Source organism: Scyliorhinus canicula, chromosome 4 (genome assembly GCF_902713615.1).
Source record: "Scyliorhinus canicula chromosome 4, sScyCan1.1, whole genome shotgun sequence".
Classification (NCBI taxonomy): domain Eukaryota; kingdom Metazoa; phylum Chordata; class Chondrichthyes; order Carcharhiniformes; family Scyliorhinidae; genus Scyliorhinus; species Scyliorhinus canicula.
The window spans coordinates 6,839,649-6,847,626 of record NC_052149.1 but is presented as its reverse complement, the minus strand read 5'-3'; positions in this window follow the sequence as shown (position 1 = coordinate 6,847,626).

Below are 7,978 nucleotides of genomic sequence, written 5' to 3'. Positions count from 1 at the left end.
GCACGCTGACCTCGCCCCGCCCGCGCTGTGTCCCGGACGTGACGGACGCTGCCCGCGCTCCGCCCGCGCTGTGTGACGGACGCTGCCCGCGCCCCGCCCGCGCTGTGTCCCGGAAGTGACGCGTTCACAGCGCCCCGCCCTATCCGGAGTTCTATCACCATCCGGGTCTCCAAGACCCTGGCTGAAGGTCGACCAGTCTTGTGAAAGGAAAGGAGTGAGGATTGAGGAGGGCAGGAGGGGGATTAACGAGATTGGATTTGGATTGGATTTGTTTATTGTCACGTGTACCGAGGTACAGTGAAAAGTATTTTCCTGCAAGCAGCTCAACAGATCATTCAGTACATGGGAAGAAAAGGGAATAAAAAAATACATAATAGGGCAACACAATATATACAATGTAACTACATCAGCACCAGCATCGGATGAAGCATACAGGGTGTAGTGTGAATGAGGTCAGTCCATGAGAGGGTCATTTAGGAGTCTGGTGACAGTGGGGAAGAAGCAGTTTTTGAGTCTGTTCGTGCGTGTCCTCAGACTTCTGTATCTCCTGCCCGATGGAAGAAGTTGGAAGAGTGAGTAAACCGGGTGGGAGGGATCCTTGATTATGCTGCCCGCTTTCCCCAGACAGCGGGAGGTATAGTTGGAGTCAATGGATGGGAGGCAGGTCCGTGTGATGGACAGGGCGGTATTCACGACTCTCTGAATTTTCTTGTGGTCCTCAGTCGAGCAGTTGCCATACCAGGCTGTGATGTAGCCCGATAGGATGCTTTCTATGGTGCATCTGTAAATGTTGGTAAGGGTTAATGTGGACATGCCGAATTTCCTTAGTTTCCTGAGGAAGGATAGGCGCTGCTGTGCTTTCTTGGTGATAGCGTTGACATGGGTGGACCAGGACAGATTTTTGGAGATGTGCACCGCAAGGAATTTTAAACTGCTAACCATCTCCACCTCGGCCCCGTTGATGCTGACAGGGGTGTGTGCAGTACTTTGCTTCCTGAAGTCAATGACCAGCTGTTTAGTTTTGCTGGCATTGAGGGAGAGATTGTTGTCGCTATACCACTCCACTAGGTTCTCTATCTCCCTCCTGTATTCTGACTCGTCGTTATTCGAGATCCAGCCCACTATGGTCGTATCGTCAGCAAACTTGAAGGAGTTTGAACCAAGTTTTTCCACGCAGTCGTGTGTGTACAGTGAGTAGAGTAGGGGGCTAATTACTCAGCCTTGCGGGGCCCCGGTATTGAGGACTATTGTGGAGGAGGTGTTGTTGTTCATTCTTACTGATTGTTGTCTGTTGGTCAGAAAATCAAGGATCCAGTTGAAGAGTGGAGACCCAAGTCCTAGGTTTTGGAGCGTTGATATGAGCTTGGCTGGGATTATGGTGTTGAAGGCTGAGCTTTAGTCAATATATAGGAGTCTGATGTAGGAGTCCTTGTTTTCGAGATGCTCTAGGGATGAGTGTAGCATCAGGGAAATGGCGTCTGATGTGGACCGGTGGCAACGGTATGCGAATTGCAGTAGATCAAGGCATTCTGGGAGTATGGAGGTGATGCGCTTCATGATCAACCTCTCGAAGCACTTCATTACAGCTGATGTCAGGGCCACCGGATGGTAGTCATTGAGGCACGTTGCCTGGTCCTTCTTTGGCATCGGTATAATGGTGGTCTTCTTGAAGCAGGTGGGGACCCCGGAGTGGAGTAGGGACAGGTTAAAGATGTCTGTGAATACCTCTGCCAGCTGGTCCGCGCAGGCTCTGAGTGCACGACCAGGGATCCCGTCCAGGCCCTTCGCCTTCCGAGGTTTCACTTTCAGAAGGCCGATCTGACTTCGGAAGCTGTGATGGTGGGTATGGGTGAGTTATGGGCTGCTGGGGCGCTCAACAGCGGATTGTTGGTTATCTGCTCGAACCGAGCATAGAATGCATTGAATTCATCGGGGAGGGGTGCGCTGCTGCCAGAGATACTGCTCGGCTTCGCTTTGTGGCCTGTTGTTTATTCCTTGCCACAACCGCCGATAGTCTGTGACTCTAGCTTAGTTTGATATTCTCTCTTGGCATCTCGGATGGCTTTGCGGAGGTCGTACCTGGGTTTCTTGTATAGGTCAGGGTCGTCTGCCTTGAATGCCTCAGATCTGTCCTTCAGTAGGGAGTCAATCTCGCGATTGAGCCATGGTTTCTGGTTGGGGAACGTACGTACTACTTTCTTTGAACATAGAGAAATACAGCACAGAACAGGCCCTTCGGCCCACGATGTTGTGCCGAACTTTTGTCCTAGGTTAATCATAGAACATAGAATTTTGGACACTAAGGGCAATTTATCATGGCCAATCTATCCAACCTGCACATCTTTGGACTGTGGGAGGAAACCGGAGCACCCGGAGGAAACACACGCACACACGGGGAGGATGTGCAGACTCCACACAGACAGTGACCCAAGCCAAAATGTGTGGCACGCAGTCGTCCATACATTTGCTGATGAAGTCTGTGACGGTGGTGGCATACTCATTTAAGTTGGTCGCTGAGTTTTTGAATATGGACCAGTCCACTGTCTCTAAGCAGTCACGTAAGAGCTCTTCTGTCTCCTCGGACCAGAACTGCACAACCTTCTTAGCTGGATTCTCCCGCATGAATTTCTGCTTGTATGCCGGGAGAAGGAGCACCGTCTTATGGTCTGATTTCCCAAAATGCGGTCGGGGGATGGAACGGTAGACACCCTCGATTTTTGAGTAGCAGTGGCCAAGAGTGTTGTCGCGCCTGGTGGGACAGGAGATGTGCTGGTGGAATTTTGGCAGTATACTCTTGAGGTTGGCCTTGTTGAAGTCTCCGGCCACAATGAACAAGGCCTCCAGGTGTTCTGTTTCGTAGTTGTTTATAACCGTGTACAGTTCATCCGGCGCCTTCCTCACTTCTGCCTGGGGTGGGATGTAGACCGCTGTGATAATGGCTGAAGTGAACTCACGTGGAAGATAGTATGGGCGGCACTTCACGGTCAGGTATTCCAGGTCTGGGGAGCAGTAGGTCACCAGGGTCGCCACATCAAAGCACCAGGAGGAGTTGATGAGGAGGCAAACCCCTCCACCCTTCGCTTTGCCTGATAATGCCGTGCGGTCCGCCCGGTGAATAGCCTTCAGGTTGTATGGCACCGGTGAGGCGGGAGTAAGCCATGTCTCTGTGAAACGGAGCACACAGCAGTCTCTTACTTCCCTCTGAGAGGTAATTCTGCCATTAAGTTCATCTAGTTTGTTGTCAATCGCTTGGACGTTTGCCAGGAGTATGCTGGGGAGTGGGGTCTTGAAACCACGTCGCTTCAGTTTAACCTGCAGACCATTGCGTTACCCTCATTTCCTCAGTCGGCAGCTGCTGCTGGATGATCCTGGGATATGATGAAAGACGTCAGCCCTTGTAGAAGGTAGGTGGTTGCGTCTGGCATGGTCCAGGGCGTTGGCGGGCACCAGGGCACTGTTTACGTATCCGGGGTCACGTCTGGCAGGGACCGGGCGCTGGTTGAGGTAGAGTGGTTGCTAGGGGGGACGAGTTTGCGATCCGGATGGGTCTGCCTTGGTCTGCTTTCAAAGCCAGCGATTTTGCCCTGTGCTAAACCAGCCACTCTAGAATTACCGGTAGGAGGGGGATTACTGACGGGTGGTAGTGGAGATGGGATTAGTGAGGGAGGAGCCGGAATTACAGAAGGGGAGGGGGATTACTGAGGAGTGAGAGCACTGGGGGGGGGGGGGGGGAGGGGGAGGGGAGTCCAGAGCTGGCACAGTGTGCATGTGCAGACACTCAGGGACAAGGGAGCAGTAGAAACACAGGCCTGCAGTCGGCTCCCTGTGAGTTGTCCGGCTTCGACAGTGGGTGGTTTGGGTTCCCAGGCTCTGCGGCAATGCTGAGGGGGGCAGTCTTGTGGTGAGTATGGGGATGGGAGCTTCCCAGCACAGTGGTGGCAACAGTCTCAAGCCTGTTTGTGCATTTGGGAGCAGAAAGGAACATGTGGGAGCCACATAGCCCGTTGAGAGTGCAGCACGCGGTAGTGTAGATCATACTGAGGAACCAGATTAAAAATAAAGGAGTTTAAATGTTGATTGTCATGGTGGACACAGTCATCTATTTGGCCTCCGGTGAGGGGTCCAGGGGACTCACTGCTTCGACAGAAAGGCTGCATTTGACTGTTAGATACCTTAATAAAATGAAAGTCAGTGGAACTCCGGGAACTCATCACTAGTTTGGATTCCTAACAAGCAGAAAGGATATCACTACAGGCATTCTTCAGTATCCTCGGCCCAACCACTTTCAGCTGCTTCATCAATTACCTTCCCTCCATTTTTAAAAATCCATTTGCAGGAGGTGGGCGGTGGTGGCTGGGTCAATATTTCTTGCCCATCCGTAAATGCCATTGAGATTGTGGTGCTGAGCTGCCTTCTTGAACTGCGAATACACCCACAGTGCTGTCAGGGTGGTAGTTCCAGGGTTTTGCCCCAGGAACAGTGAAGGAACAGTAATATATTTCCTTGTCAGAATGATTACTGACTTGGAGGAGAACTTCCAATTGTCCGCTGCCCACCTAGATGGCAGCGGTTGTGTGTTTGGACGTTTCTGCCTAAGAAGCCGTGGTGAATTTCTGCAGTGCTTCTTCTAGATCAGGGTTTTTCAAAATCAGGGTCGCGACCCATGGGTGAGTCACGGGCGTGTTGGCAAGGTCAAGGAGCGATCGGTTGCAGCATTCCCAATCCCAGGAGAAGTGCCCAACAGCCATGCCTGGCTTTTTAAAATGCCGGCCAGAACCGGCTCCTAGGTTAAGAATGCCGGCCGTGACTGGCAGCAGCCACAGCTTTAGAGAGGGTGCAGAGGAGGTTCACCAGGATGTTGCCTGGTATGGAGGGTGCTAGCTATGAAGAAAGGTTGAGTAGATTAGGATTGTTTTCATTGGAAAGACGGAGGTTGAGGGGGGACCTGATTGAGGTCTACAAAATTATGAGAGGTATGGACAGGGTGGATAGCAACAAGCTTTTTCCAAGAATGGGGGTGGCAATTACAAGGGGTCACGATTTCAAGGTGAGAGGGGGAAAGTTTAAGGGAGATGTGCGTGGAAAGTTTTTTATGCAGAGGGTGGTGGGTGCCTGGAACGCTTTACCAGCGGAGGTGGTAGAGGCGGGCACGATAGCATCATTTAAGATGAATCTGGACAAATATATGAACGGGCAACAGGTTGAAAGGATCTGGATCGGCGCAGGCTGGGAGAGCCGAAGGGCCTGTTCCTGTGCTGTAATTTTCTTTTTTTCTTTGTTCTTGTTCTAAAGCTTAAAACTTCAAAGGCATTTAAAAACTAAGCACAGCATGTTCGAAGACAAACCTCTTGATTCTTTTCAAAGGATGCAGCGAGGTTCAATTCGTAGCTTGCATGTTCTCCCCGTGTCTGCGTGGGTTTCCTTCAGGTGCTGCGGTTTCCTCCCACACGTCCCGAAAGGTGTGTTGTTGGCAATTTGGAGAATCTGAATTCTCCCTCTGTGTACCCGAACAGGTGGAATGTGGCGACTAGCGGCTTTTCACAGTAACCTCATTGCAGTGTTAATGTAAGCCGACATGTGACAATAAAGATTATTATTATTGTTAGATGTCATTACTGAGGCTGCAGGAACCCATGTCTGCGAGAGAGAGGGCAGAAGCTCCTGGGAGTGGGAAATTAGGCGGGTCAATTTTTCCAATTAAGTAATCAGCGAATGAGAAAGACGACCTTCAGATTTTAAAAAAAATACTATTTCATGGAATGTGCGCATTGCTGAAAAGGCCAGCGTTTATTGCCCATCCATAATTTTGCTTGAGAATGTGTTGCAGATGCACCCACAGTGTTGTTAATGAAGGAGTTTCAGGGTTGAGACCCAATGATAGTTAAGGAACAGTGGTATATTTTCAAATCAATGTGGTGTGTGGCTTGCAGAGGATTTGTATGTGGTGATATTCTCACGCACTTGATGCCTTTGACCTTCTCGGTGGTAGAAGTCATGGATTTGGAAGGTGCTGTGAAAGGAATGTTGGTGAGCTGCAGCAGTGTATCTCATCGGTGCGCTAGTTCTGAAGCACAGGTCTGCCAGAATAGGGTCAGCGCCAATAGCTTTTGCAGTATCCAGTTCCATCAGTCGTTTCTTGATATCGTACGGAGTGAATTGTATTTGGCTGAAGACTGGAATCTGTGTTGCGCGGGACCTCTGAAGCGGTGCAAGATGGATCAATCATTTGGCACTTCTGACTGAAGACGCTTGCAAATGCTTGAGCCTTGCCTTTTGCACTGATGTGCAGAGATCCTCTTGAGTATGGGGGTGTTGATGGAGCCTCCTCCTCCAGTGAGTTGTTTAATTGTCCACCTCTTAACTGCATTTAACAGGACTGCAGAGCGGAGATCTGATCTGTTGGTTGTGGGATCGCTTAACCATGTCTGTTGTATCATGCTTCCGGTATTTGGCACACAAGGAGTCCTGAGTTACAGCTTCAGCAGGTTGACACCTCCTTCTTTTTTTGGCATGTCTGGTGCTGCTCATGGCATTCCTTCTGGCACTTTTCCTTGAACCAGGGTTGATCACCAGACATGTTAATGATAAAATGGGGAATAATTTGGGAAGTGTAGCCAATTGGATAAGTAACTGGCTATCACATAGAAGACAGAGGGTGGTGGTAGATGGAAAGTTTTCAGACTGGAGACCAGTTACCAGCGGTGTACCACAGGGATCAGTGCTGGGTCCTCTGCTATTGGTGATTTTTATCAATGACTTGGAGGAGGGGGCTGAAGGGTGGATCAGTAAATTTGCTGATGACACCAAGATTGGTGGAGTAGTGGATGAGGTGGAGGGCTGTTGTAGGCTGCAAAGAGACATTGATAGGATGCAGAGCTGGGCCGAAAAATGGCAGATGGAATTTAACCCTGATAAGTGCGAGGTGATTCATTTTGGTAGAAAAAATTTGAATGCGGATTACAGGGTCAAAGGCAGGGTTCTGAGGAATGTGGAGGAACAGAGAGATCTTGGGGTTCATGTCCACAGATCTCTGAAGGTTGCCACCCAAGTGGATAGAGCCGTGAAGAAGGCCTATAGTGTGTTAGCGTTTATTAACAGGGGGCTTGAGTTTAAGAGCCGCGGGGTTATGCTGCAACTGTACATGACCCTGATGAGACCGGCTTTTCGCAGTAACTTCATTTGAAACCTACTTGTGACAATAAGCGATTTTCATTTCATTTTATTTCATTGTGTGCAGTTCTGGTCACCTCATTATAGAAAGGATGTGGAAGCATTGGAAAGGGTGCAAAGGAGATTCACCAGGATGCTGCCTGGTTTGCAGGATAGGTCTTATGAGGAAAGGTTGAGAGAGCTAGGGCTTTTCTCTTTGGAGCAGAGGAGGATGAGAGGCAACTTAATAGAGGTTTATAAGATGATGAGGGGGAAAGATAAAGTGGAAGTTCAGAGACTATTTCCTCGGGTGGATGTAGCTGTTACAAGGGGGCATATAAGGTTATAAGGTTCAGGGTGGGAGATATAGGAGGGATGTCTGAGGTAGGTTCATTACTCAGAGAGTGGTTAGGGTGTGGAATGGACTGCCTGCTGTGATAGTGGAGTCGGACACTTTAGGAACTTTCAAGCGGTTATTGGATCGGCACATGGAGCACACCAGAATCACAAGGAGTGGGATAGAATTTACATAGAGACATAGAATTTACAGTGCAGAAGGAGGCCATTTGGCCCATCGAGCCTGCACCGGCTCTTGGAAAGTGCACCCTACCCAAGGTCAACACCTCCACCCTATCCCCATAACTCAGTAACCCCACCCAACACTAAGAGCAATTTTGGACACTACGGTCAATTTTTCACGGCCAATCCACCTAACCCGCACATTTTTGGACTGTGGGAGGTAACCGGAGCACCCAGAGGAAACCCACGCAGACACGGGGAGCATGTGCAGACTCCACACAGACAGTGACCCAAGCCGGAATCGAACCTG